The sequence below is a fragment of the Diceros bicornis genome, chromosome 25, assembly GCF_020826845.1.
Source record: "Diceros bicornis minor isolate mBicDic1 chromosome 25, mDicBic1.mat.cur, whole genome shotgun sequence".
Classification (NCBI taxonomy): Eukaryota; Metazoa; Chordata; class Mammalia; order Perissodactyla; family Rhinocerotidae; genus Diceros; species Diceros bicornis.
The window spans coordinates 47,063,477-47,076,934 of NC_080764.1; the positions used below are offsets into that span (position 1 = coordinate 47,063,477).

The window sequence follows — 13,458 nt, forward strand, 5'->3', positions numbered from 1 at the left end:
GCGTAGTCTGCCTCTGCACGCTATCCCTCGGGGTGTGGTTGTGCGGCACCGTGTGCCCCGAGCCCGCAGGGGTCGGGAGCACCGGGTCCCTCACTAGGGAGGCCATGGGGCGTGTGGAGGACGTGTGGGAGAAGGAAGGTCGGGTGGAAGGCCGGCGGTGCGGAAGGGCAACCGCTGGCTCCCCCCGCCCTGGAGTCCCCCCTTTCCCCGCGCGCCTTGATGCCTCCAGGATGCGGCGGCGTCCCCCTCTCCCCACCCAGGCAGGGCCCCGCCTCTGCCGCCGGCTGGTGCCCCCATCCGCGCCTGTTCCCTTCCTCCCTTTTCGTCGGAAAAAGATGCCCTCCTCTCTTCAGCTGGACGAAGATGAGCATCCACCTTGTCCTCCCTTGCTGGGGTTCTCTGTGGTCTGTGTATCTCCTTCCCTCGCCCGCCTGGAGGGCTCTCCCTCCCAAATTGAGGAGCGATCTCACCTCAAGCTTGCCTTTCTTGCTCTGCGTCCTCTGAGACTGGACCTGAGATCAGAAGTGGCCACCTCTGAGTTTAATCCTATTAGCAGAGGAAAAGAAACTAACAAGGATTCCCTCAGTAGGGGAGTGAACAGGGAACATTCCAGCGCCAAATCCCCGCCCTGTGGTGGGGCTCAGAAAATGTGGCATATGGAAGACTCACTCCCTGGAATGGCTTGTTGGGGCCCAAGTCTTGCTGATCAAGGCCCAGCCTGGTGGACAGTGTAGGTCTGGTAGTGGCCCCCAGCGCTCTGGGCCCGGGGTCCTCCTGGAGTCAAATTGCTTGGGAATGCAGCCCAAAGTGGGTGGTAAACTCCATCTAAGGCTAAATACCAGCAGGAGACCGATAGTCAACAAGTATGGTAAGGGACGGTTGAAAAGAACTTTGAAGAGAGTTGAAGAGGGTGTGAAACCGTTGAGATAAATGGGGTTCATGCAGTCTGCCTAGAGAGTTCAACTCAAAGGTAGGTCGGGCTAGTCCCAGAGATCCGGTGGATCTTTCTCACCACCCCGGTTTCTCCTCACTCCTTCCCCGCCTTCCCTCCTCTCTGGAGGAAGGCTCCTGCGTGTGTGGGGGTGAGGGCAGTGGGAAGGTGGCCTGGGTCACCTGCGACCAGCTCTGGGAAGGCTGAGAAGGCAGGTGGGAAAGGTGGTTTGAGGGTTACTGTCCTCCAGCAGCACTGCTCACCAAATCCGGAGTGGGGGAACTCACCACTCCCAGCATCCAGCCCCATGAGGGCTCTCCTATGAGGGAGTCCCCCCCAGGGTGGCACACTGGTGCCAGTGGGGGCTGGGCCAGCGACAGCGCGACCACTCCCCCATCGCTGGCGACAGGCAAGCAGGGATAGGGTTGACTGGGGCAGACTGTCTCCAGTGTGCCTTGGACAGGTGGCGCCATCAGGCCCAGGACGTTTCCAGGCACCATGTCGTGACAAACACAGGGAAGGGAGCCCATGAGGTCAAAGCGATGCCAGCCACCCATCTCACCCGTCTTGAAACATAGACCAAGGAGTCTAACACTGATCAAGTCAGGTGCTTGCCAGAAAGCCACCAAGGCACAATGAAGGTGAAGATGAAAGGTGGGATCCTGAGGCCTCTTCGGTCCACCGGGTACACTACTGGTCCATGTTGCCTACCACAATGGGAAGGTGAAGCATGAGTGCATGTGTTAGGACCTGAAAGATGGTGAACTATGCCTGGGCAGGGAGAAGCCAGGGGAAACTCTGGTGGAGATCCATAGTGGTCCTGATGTGGAAATTGGTTGTCTGACCTGGGTACAGGGACAAAAGATTAATCGAACCATCTAGCAGCTGGTTCTCTCCGAAGTTTCCCTCAGGATAGCTGGCGCTCTCGCACGTTTGAAGCCATGCGGATTTATCAGGTAAAGCGAATGATTAGAGGTCTTGGGGCAGAAACGATCTCAACCTATTCTCAAACTTTAAATGGGTAAGAAGCCCGGCTTGCTGGCGTGCAGCTGGGCATGGAATGCGAGTGCCTAGTGGGCCACTTTTGGTAAGCAGAAGTGGCGCTGAAGGATGAACCAATCTCTGGGTTAAGGTGTCCAATGCCAATGCTCATCAGACTCCAGAAAATGTGTTGGTTGAGATAGACAGCAGGATGTGGGCATGGAAATCAGAATCCACTAAGGAGTGTGTAACGACTCACCTGTGGAATCAACCAGCCCTGAAAATGGATGGCGCTGGAGCCTCGGGCCCATACCTGGTTTTTACTGGCCGTTAGTGATGCACACGTGAGAGACAGGAGTAGACGGGGGGTCAATTTCCTTTCCCTCCCTCAACCCCAACCCCGCGGATGCTACATCAGGATGAGTAGAGGGCCGCTGCGGTGAGCCTCGAAGCCTGGGGTGCAGGCCCAGGTGGAGCCGCCACAGCTGCAGATCTTGGTAGTTGTAGCAAATATTCAAATGAGAACTTTGAAGGCCAAAGTAGAGAAGGGTTCCGTGTGAACAGCAATTGAACATGGGTCAGTGGGTCCTGAGAGATGGGTGAGCCCCATTCCGAAGGGACACATGAAGGCCTCCATTGCTCTCAGCCAATAGAAAGGGAGTCCGGTTCACATCCCCGTATACAGAGTGCAGAAATGAGACGTCCAGTGGCAGCCCCATGGAGAGGTGTCTTTCCTTTGTGAAAAGCAAGGTGCCCTGGAGTGGGTTGTCCCTGAGAGAGGGCCCCGTGCCTTGGAAAGCATCGTGGTTCTGGTGGTGTCCTGTGACCTCTCACTGGCCCTTGAAAATCCAGGGGACAAGGTGTGAATCTTGTGCCAGGTATATCCACAGTAGGTCTCCAAGGTGAACACCTCTGGCATGTTGGTTGGCAAGCTGGATCTGTAACTTTGGGACAAGGATAGGCTTTAAGGGCTGGGTTGGCGGGGCTGAGTCATAAAGCAGGGCTGGGTCTGCGTTGGCATCGGCCCCATCCCAATGCCAGGGGTACCCCCACCTGGGCCCACACCTGCTCCCTCCTCTGGCCCTCGTCCCGTGGATTCCCACCCCCTACCCCCTTCCCTTCCCCGGGTTGGGGTTGGGGGGCAGGACGATGGGACAGCAGGGCTCCTGCCAAGAGGAAGGTCCCTGCAGGGCCTGCAGGCCCATGGGGCCCGGATACCTGTGGGGGCTGGTGGTGACGGCAACTCTGCATGCAAGCTGGACCCTTCCCGAGGATTGCCTCAGTGGTGGCAAGGGTGTGGCCACACCCCGGAGCCGAAAGGGTACCAGTACTCCCCACTGGGCTAGGGGGGAGGGTTGGGCGGTGGGTGACAGGGTCCGCCCCATCTTGCCCTGCCATCTTCCCCCTCACCGTTGCTGCAGTCAGCATGCCTGTACCTCCCACCCAGGCTGGGTCCGCCCGCAGCAGCGGTTCTCCGCGTCGCCTCACCTCGCCGGTGCCTAGCAGCAGACTTAGAACCGGTGCGGACCAGGGGAACCCGACTGTTTAATTAAAACAAAGCATGGCAAACGCCCGCGGCAGGTGTTGACGCGATGTGATTTCTGCCCAGTGATCTGAATGTCAAAGTGAAGAAATTCAATGAAGCGCGGGTAAACGGCAGGAGAAACTATGACTCTCTTAAGGTAGCCAAATGCCTCGTCAGCTAATTAGTGCCAGGCATGAATGGATGAACGAGATTCCTACTGTCCCTACCTACTATCCAGCGAAACCACAGCCAAGGGAACGGGCTTGGCGGAATCAGCGGGGAAAGAAGACCCTGTTGAGCTTGACTCTAGTCTGGCAGGTGAAGAGACATGAGAGACATGAGAGGTGTAGAATAAGTGGGAGGCCCCCGGTGCCACCCCCCACCCCCGCGAAGGGCCTGGACAGGGTCCGCCAGCGCCGGTGAATCTCTGATCGTTTATTCACTGACCCAGTGAGGCGCGGGTGGCTGGGGGCGAGCCCCGAGGGGCTCTTGCTTCTGCCGGCCGGCTGCGCGACCTGCTTGGGGGACAGTGCCAGGTGGGGAGTTTGACTGGGGCGGTACACCTGTCAAACAGTAATGAGGGTGTCCTCAGGTGAGCTCAGGGAGGACAGAAACCTCCCATGGAGCAGAAGGGCAAAAGCTCGCTTGATCTTGATTTTCAGTACGAATACAGACCGTGAAAGCGGGGCCTCACGATCCTTCTGACCTTTTGGGTTTTAAGCAGAAGGTGTCAGAAAAGTTACCACAGGGATAACTGGCTTGTGGTGGCCAAGCGTTCATAGTGACATCGGTTTTTGATCCTTCAATGTCGGCTCTTCCTATCCTTGTGAAGCAGAATTCACCAAGTGTTGGATTGTTTGCCCACTAATAGGGAATGTGAGCCAGGTTTAGACCATCATGAGTGATAAATGAAAAGCAAAAGGCTATATTGGAGTATATGAGGAAGCCATTTGGTGTAAAACTAATTCAGCCTGAACTTGTTTTTCCAAAAGGGCCTGATGTGGCCTGTAGAGTGTGCATTGTATATCTGCTTTAAACATTTACTATGTCCCAAAGACAAGAATGATGCCCTTATAGATAGGGATGTAGCTTCCCCCCATATCAGCATTTCTTTAAGGATGAGCATCTGTTCCTGGAAACTAAGGCTTAATTACTGACCTGCTGTGTTCACTTTGGGACCACTGACCTGCTGTGCCAGCTAAGCATCTCATGACAGTAGTAAAAGAGATATTCCTGTCGTATGTGATGTACGCTGTTTGTTCCAAGATGATATATAACTACTCTGTACACCCCACTTCTTTGGTGCCCTGCCTTCCTTGAGGAAGGAAAGCCCCAGGCTATAGTCCTCAAATCTGGCTCATAATAATCTCAGCCCAATTTTGATTTATAGATTGATTATGGATTATTTGCGTCAATGTGAGACAGTTTAGTTTTACCCTACTGATGATTTGTTATTGCCATGGTAATCCTGTGCTCAGTACGAGAGGAACCACAGGTTCAGACATTTTGTGTATGTCTTTGGATGAGGAGCCAATGAGGCGAAGCTCCCATCTGTGGGATTATACTGAATGCCTCTAAGTCAGAATCCTGCCCAGTGGAACAACACGGCAATGCTGTGGAGCCTCTGTTGCCCTCAGATAGCCAGCTGGTCCCCTGCCATCCCTATTAGCCAGCAGTCATGCCCCTCCACCCCAGGGGCAGGCATGCCAGGCTGTTGTGGGGACTGGGGTCCATGTGGAAAGCCCCTCCTCCCAGGGAATGGGGCTGCCCCCTGCCCATCCAGCAAGGCACGTTTGTGGAGAACCTGGTGCTAAAACCGTTCATAGACAACCTGTCCTTGGGTCTGGGTTTTGTATGTAGCAGACCAGCTCCCTCGCTGTGATCTATTGCAAGTCAGCCCTCCACACAAAGGATTGTCAGTCTCACCTCCTGTGCAGCGGGAGGGGGAGGCTTGCAGGTCCTTCCTCTTTCTCTCTTCCTTTCCAAACCCCCTGCAGATGTCATCCTCAGCCCCCCTCCCCGCTCCGCGTGGTGGAGTGGTAGCTGGTCTCATGCGCATGCCGACCATCCTGCACTAGTGGGCTGGAGAGCACCTGTCCTATCCAGTGGGGCCCTGGGTCAAGCGGTGTGCTTCACCAGGGGAAGAGAGGGGGTATGCCTCTGGTGTGTCCCACATCAGGTGCCCCACCTCCTCTCCACCCCACTGGGGCCTCCATCCCAGGCATCCCGAACTTAGCCTCCGGTGTCAAGCTGCTGGACCAAACAGTATCGTGGTTAATGCAGTTGGTGTGAAATGTTATAAAACTTAGAAATGTAAATCATAGAGTATGATAAATTATACTTCTCTCTATATATAAAGCAAAGAAACGTGCAGACAATTATAATTTTATCATTACTGTAATTATGACCCTTTTTATTACTGTCATTTATTGATGTCCTGTAGTTATGGCAGCACTGGTGGTGGTGGCAGCAGCAAAATAATAATAACCCAAGTAAAAGTTCTCCATCCACAAGAAGTTTGGTTCTTGTGGTTTGATTGATCCAAGGTGATGCAGGAGGATCGTTGATCCAAGGTGATGGAGGAGGTACGGCTTTTGATTCAAGAACATTTCTAAATCCACTTGGGAACTGCTTGTGCAGGCTAAGGGGGTCCCTGGTGCAGGGAAATTTCCAAGTTTACTGAGGGACCCAAACCAGCCCGACGTGGGGCAAGAGGGTGCATGGGGGAGGAGTTCCTCCCCTACGTGGCAGAAGACCTTGTCAGGGTTGGTCAGAAAAAATTTCCAGGGGCTGGCCTGTAGTGTAGTGGTTGAGTTCAGCGCACTCTGCTTCAATGGCCCGGGGTCCGCAGGTTTGGATCCCAGGTATGGACCTACACTGCTCATTGGTCCTGCTGTGGTGGCGACCCACATACAAAATAGAGGAAGATTGGCAATAGATGTTAGCTCAGGGTGAGTCTTTCTCAGCAAAGAAAAAAAAAAGTTTCCAAGGCCCCTTTCTGCTGCTGGGGCACCCTTTTCCCACCCCAGGCCAAGAAACATGACCCAAGGTGGATTGGGATGAGGCCAAGCGCCTGGGCAGCTGGTAGTGTGTCCCTGCAGCCCCCCAATCCCGATCTTGATCCATCATGCTAACTATAGTGCCAGTTGCCAGGTGCCACCTGCCTGGTAGTTGCTTTTATAGCTTTCAAAGAGGTTGGCCAGAAGATCGGGTGGGCCAGGCCAGAGTTGGGAGGAGGTGGGGATGGGAGGAGAGAGGGGGGAGGAGGACAAAGGTGAGGGGTGAGGGATGAGGGTCAGAGGGTGGGGGTTGGGTTGTGGGAGGCAGTCCAGAGATGGAGTAGTAGTTGTTATAATTATTTTTATTACTATTTAGAAATATTAACATATATAATTATATAAGTATTTTAAATACCTTACAAATTTAGTTAATATACATAAAAATGCAGGTCACATAACTTTTATAATATTGATATATGCATATAAATGTAAATATGTAAATAAATATTACAATTATTGTCGTTGTTAGGGGAATTGGTAACTCTCTGTTGCTTGTGAGATGATGGGAGATGTGCCACCTTGATCTCACCGTATCTTGCATTAGGGGAACAAGTAACACTTTGTTGGAACTGGAGTGACCCTGGCAGCCTTGATTATCTCATGGAAGCTCTTGCTTGTGGCCCAGACTATCCCTACGTGTCCCAGACCTGGTCTTCATGCCAGGAAGACTGGATGAGTAGTTAAGGTGGCCAGTTGATGCGTAGTTGGCTCCCCCAGCACCTGCCTCCAGGCGTCTAGGTCTCCTGACACGAAACACTGGAGCTGGCCCAATCTGGCAGTCCACCTCCCTGGCCAGCTATCTCCCCCACTGCACACCTGATGTGGAGCAAGGAAGGTTGTTTGAGTCAGATCTTTTATTGCCATGTGCAGGAAAGATACACAGTGTTTCTGTGGGAGTGAGATCTCCCAGGTGTTTCTCATGAGCTAGCTCCCCAGTGATGCCCGAGATGGCAAGGCTGAGGAAATCTCATGTTATCTGTTTTCAGGAAATCAAGCACCTATTTTTAGCCATGGGATGGACCTTGGCAGCATGGTGTGTACCCCGAATTCCCACTCCTGTGGTCTGGTCTGTTCCTATATGGCCGTGACCAAAGAAAAGAATAAGGGAACCTGGATGCTGACTCTTCCCAGCCCACACATTCGCAATTGACCCCAGCACCTGCCATCAGTCATCAGGCTGTCCAGTCCTTTTGGACAGCGCCTGCCCTAGTCCAGCAGGTGCTATTCTGGCTAGTCATTCCCTGCTTTGCATCATTGAAGAGAAGGTTTGAATAGTGGTTACTCTCTGACTCCATAAGGCCCTGCTATCATTCGCCTGGGAACTGTCTAGCAATCATGATTCCCAGCTGTCTTCCATGCCAAGGAGCCCAGAAGATTCTGGGAATGATTTCTGAGATCTTCCTTTCTGATCTCACTAGACCTGACATCAGGAGAATTAGTAATTCTCTTTTGTTTCTGAAATCCCCTGAGATGTGCCTTCCTGTTACCATGAGGTTTGGCATCAGGGGAATTAGTAAGTCCTTGGTGGAGCCGAAGGGACCCTGGCAACCTAGATTATCCTAAGGAAGCTCTTGTCTGTGGCCTGAACTGTCCCTACATGTCCCAGACCCGGTAACCAATACCAGGGAGCCTGAAGCTAGTCCGTGTGGCGTAGGCATGCATAATTGGCTCCCATAGCACCTGCTCTCAGGCATCCAGGGCTCCTTGGCCTGTGCAACTGTAAACAACTGGTCCAGAGGGCCATCTTCCTGGGTACATGTGTTCCCCCCACTGCACCCTTGATCCAGAGCAAGAAAGGTCATTTCAGCCAGACCTTTCATGGCGCTGTACATATAAGATACACAGGGTTTCCATGCAAGTGAGGTCTCCCAGATGTTTCTCATGAGCTGAGTCCTGGGCACTGCCTGGTTTGGCAATACTCCAGAAATCCCATGAGATGTGGCTTCAGGAGAACAGACGTCTCTTTTGTGAACAGGCTGGACCCTGGCAGCCTGGTGCATCACCCTGAAGTCCCCCGCTATGGTCCTATTTCGTCCCTCTACAGCCAGGATCTGGGGACTGATCACAGGCAGAGTGGATGCTGAGTTATGCTGGCACACACGCATTACGCACCCCAGCACCTGCCTTCAGTCATCAGGCCCCCCAGGCCTGTAGGACAAGGTTTGCTTTAGCCCACAAGGCCTTATCCTGGGGCAGTGATTCACCACTTTGAGAAATTGAAGAGAAGGTTTCAAATGTGTTTACCTTCAGACCACATAAGTCCCGGCTATCCTTTTTCCCTAGGGCCTCCCTGGCAATCATGCCTGTGGAGGCCTCCAAGTTCATGACATCTGCCTCCTGATCCCTCAAGGTTTGGCATTAAAGGAATTAGTAACACTCTGTTGCTTTGAGGTCCCTGAAGATCTGCCTCCCTCATCCCACGAGATCTGGTGTCAGATGAATAAGTAACTCTCTTTTGGAGATGGAGGGATGCTGGAGGCCTTAATAATCACTGGGAAGCTTTTGTCTGTGGCCCGGACTATCCCTATGTGTCCCAGACGCAGTGATAGATACAAGGGAGTCTGGAGGCCTAGTCAGTATGGCATCTGCAAGCACAGTTGGCTCCCAGTAAATGTGCATTCAGGGATCCAGGGCTTCTCAGTTGATGAAACAAGGGCCACCTCAGCCCAGCAGGCCATCTTCCTGGGGCCAGTAGTTCCCCACACTGCACTTCAGGTGTGGAGCTGGAATGGTGTTGAGCCAGATCCTTCTTGGCCCTGTGCAGAGAAGATACATAAGGTTTCTGTGGGAATGAGGTCTCCCAGGTGTTTCTCATGACCTGACTCTCCCACAATGCCCAGGATGGCAAGACTAAGGAAATGCCATGCCATCTGACTTCTGGGGAACAGGCATCTCATTTTTGGCATGGGCTGTATCACCGAGGCACTGTGTGTCACCCAGAAGTACCTGCCTCACTGTGGTCTTGTCTGTCCCCATATAGCCGGGACTTGGGTAAAGAACTGAAGGAGCCAGTATGCTGATTCAACCTGGACCATGTATGCACAGTTTGCACCCAACCACCTTCCCTTAGTCATCAGGCCTTCCAGTCCTGTTGGATAGGGTCTGTCCTAGCCCAACAGGCATTATCCTAAAGCCAGTGGTTCCTCATTTTTTGCTTTGAAGAGAAAGTTTGAATTGTGGTTACCCTTAGACTCCATAAGACTCTGCTATTATTTACCCTGGGCCTGCCTGGCAATCATGGTTCCCAGCTGTCTTCCACCCCATGGAACCCTGTAGAGGCCCAGAATGGTTTCTGAGATCTCACAAGAACTTCCTTCCTGATCTCACAAGACCTGTTGATCTCTGTTGCTTCCAAGATCCTGTGAAATCTGCCATCCTGTTTCCATGAGGTCTGGCTTCAGGGAAATAGTAACTCTGTTGGAGCCGGAGGGACCCTGGCAACCTGGATTATCTTAGAGAAGCTCTTGCCTGTGGCCCTGACTATACCTACACGTCCCAGACCGAAGACTGATACCAGAGAGCCAGAGGCCTAGTCAATGTTCCACAGGCATGCACAATTGGCTCTTGCAGTTGGCGGCGATGGTTTCCCCTACTTCAATCCTGATGCAAAGTGGGGAAGGTCGATTCAGCCAGACCCCTTATGGCCCTTTACCAATAAGACACACGGAGTTTCTGTGGGAGTGAGGTCTCCTAGGTGTTTCTCATGAGCTGGGTCCTGGTTACTGCTTGTTTTGGCAAGGCTAAGGAAGTACCATGAGATATGGCTTCAAGAGAACAGACATCTCTTCTTTGAATGGGCTGGACCCTGGAAGCAAGGTGTATCAACCTGAAGTCCCTGGCTGCATTCCAGTCTGTCTCCGTACAGCTGGGAACCCAGGGTCTGATCCCAGGCAGAGTGGATGCTGAGTCATGTCGGCCCACATGTGGGCATTATGCACCTGAACACCTGCCCTCAGCTGTCACACCCTCCAGGACTTTTGGATACGGCCTTCCCTAGCCCACAAGGCCTTATTCTGGGGCCCGCGTTTCTCTGCTTTGCAAAAATGAGGGAAGGTTTCAAATGTGTTTACCCTCAGACCACATAGGCCTTGATATCCTTTTGTCCTGGGGTCTCTCTCACAATCATGTTTCCCAGCTGTCTCACATCAGGCCCGTAGTGGCCTTAGAGATCTTGTGAGATCTACATCCTCATCCCTTAAGATCTGGCATCGGGGGAATTAGCAACTATCTTTTGGAGCTGGAGGGACCCCAGAGGCCTCTATTATTTCTTGGAGGCTCACACCTGTGGCCTGGACTATTTCTACATATCCAAGGCCCGGTGACTAATACAAGGGAGTCAGCATGCATAATCAGCTTGGCTCCCACAAGGTGAGCATTCAGGATCCAGGGCATCACGGTCTGTGAAATGATGGCTGCTCCAGCCCAGTGGGACATCTTTTTGGGGCCAGTGGTTTCTCCCACCACACTCCTAATGTGGAGCTGGAATGATCATTGAGCCAGATCCTTATTGGCCCTCTGCCTGGAGACAGACAGGGTTTACTGTTGAAGTGAGGTCTCCCAGATGTTTCTCATGACCTGACTCTCCGGCGATACTCAGGATGTCAAAGGCTGAGGAAATCCTGTTCTATCTGGCTTTGGGGAAACTGGCATCTTTTTTTTTTGGCACAGGCTGGATGTTGGCATCATGGTGTGTCAACTTGAAGGCCCCTCCTGTTCAGGTTGACACACCATGATGTGTTCTGTCCCTATATGGCTAAAAACCCAGGAAAACAATGGAGGGAGCCTAGATCCTGAGTCAAACTGGCCCACGCATGTGTAGATGAGACCCAAACACCTGCCCTCAGATATCAGGCCCTCCAGGTCTGTTGCACAGAGCCTGTTTTAGCCCACCAGGCTTTATCCTGGGGCCAGCAATTTCCCATTTTTCACCACTGAAGAGGAGGTTTGAATTGTGGTTGCCTTCAGATCCCATAAGGCCCTGCTATTCTTTTACCCAGGGCCTGTATGGCAATCATGATTCCCAGCTGTCTCTCATCTCATAGAGCCCTGGTCAGGCCCGGAACAGCTTTAGACATCTCATGAGATCTGGCTTCTTGATCCTGCAAGATCTGGCATCAGGGGAATTATTAACACTCTTTTGGAGCTAGCGGGACCCTGGTAGCCTGGATTATCCCCTGGAGGCTCCTGCCAGTGGCCAAGACTATCCCTACACATCCCAGACCTTTGATCGATACCAGGGAGTCTGGATCCCTAAGCAGTATGGCATGTGATATGCAGTTGACACCTGCAGCACCTGCATCAGACATCTAGAGCTACTTGACCTGTAAAACAGGGATTGCCCCAGTCCATCAGGCCATCTTTGTGAGGCCAGAGATTCCCCCCATTGCACTCTTGTTGCACAGAGGAAAAGTTTGTTTTTACCATACCCTTTATGGCCTGTGCAGGGAAGATACACAGGGTTTCTGTGGGATTGAGGTCTCCCAGGTGTTTCTCAAAAGCTGACTCCTCAGCACTGCTTGAGATGGCAGGCTAAGGAAATCATGTGCAATATATTTTAGGGGAACAGGCATTTCTTTTTTGGCATAAGCTAGACTTCAGGAGAATGGTTTGTCACCTAGAAGTCCCTCCTTGTGGTCTGGCCTGTGCCTGTGCAGCTGGGACCTGGGAGAAGAATGGAAGGAGCCTGGAGGAATCAAGCATGCCCATGCATGTGTAGTTTGCACCTGAGAGCCTGCCCTCAGTCAAAAGGCCCTCCAGGCCTATTGGATAGGACCTTCTCTAGCCCACCAGTTCCTATCCTTGGGTCAGCGGTTCCTGATTTTGCACAGTTGAAGAGGTTTGAACTGTGGTTACCCTCAGACAACAGAAGGCCCTGCTATCCTTATTTCCTAGGGCCTCTCTGACAATCATGTTTCTCAGCTGTCCTCCATCAGGCCACAAATGGCTTCCAAGATCCTGCAAGATCGGCCTCCCTGAACTTGTGAGGTCTAGCTTCAGGGAAATTAGTAACTCTCTTTTCCAGTAGTCAGGACCCTAGTAGCCTAGATTATCCCTAGGAATCTCGACCTGTGGCCCAGACTAAGTCTACACATCCCAGTCCTGGTGACTGATACCACAGATTCTAACTGAACAGTCAACGTGGCACGCACAGACACAGTTGGCTCCTGCAACATCTACCTTCAGGAACCCAGAGCTTCTTAGCCTGTGAATAGAGGGCCTCCCAGCCCAGTGGACCATCTTCTTGGGGTAAGCAGTTCCCCACACTGCTCTCCTGATGCAGATCTGGAAAGGTTGTTGAGCCAGACTATTATTAGCCCTGTGCTGGGAAATTACACTAGGTTTCTGTAGGAGGGAGGTTTCCCAGATGTTTCCTGTGACCTGACTCCTCAACAATGCCCAGGATGGCAAGGCTAAGGAAATCCCATGCAATCCTTCATCCGGGTAACACATCTCTTTTTGGCTCCAGCTGGAACTCAGAAGACTTGTATGTCATCCAGAAAGTACCCCGCTGTGGTCTCGTCTGTCACTATATGGCTGGAATCTGGAATGCTGATTCAACCCAACCTGCGCATGCTCAATTTGCACCTGAGCACCTGCCCTCGCTCATCAGGACCTCCATGTGTGATGGATAGGGCCTGTCCTAGCCCACTAGGCATTATCTTGGGTCCAGCATTCCTGGTTTTGCTCCATTGAAGAGGAGGTTTGAATTATATTTACCCTTAGGCCTCATAAGGCCTTGTTATTCCTTTATCCTATAGCCTGTCTGGCAATCATAATTCCTAGTTGTGTCAAATCCCGTGGAGCTCTGGTCAGGCCCAGGATGATTTCTGATATCTCAGGATATCTGTCTCCCTGATTCCGTGAGACCTGGCATCAGGGGAATTAGTAAGTCTCTGTTGAAGCTGAAGGGACCCTGGCAGCCTGGATTATTCCCCGGAAGCTCCCACCTGTGGCTTGGACTA

At 52.4% G+C, this 13,458-nt stretch overlaps 1 pseudogene; it reads left to right on the forward strand.

The window, feature by feature from the left end:
- The first annotated feature begins 508 nt into the window (after nucleotides 1–508).
- LOC131421968 (28S ribosomal RNA) lies at nucleotides 509–5,354 on the forward strand (annotated as a pseudogene).
- Nucleotides 5,355–13,458: the final 8,104 nt, after the last annotated feature.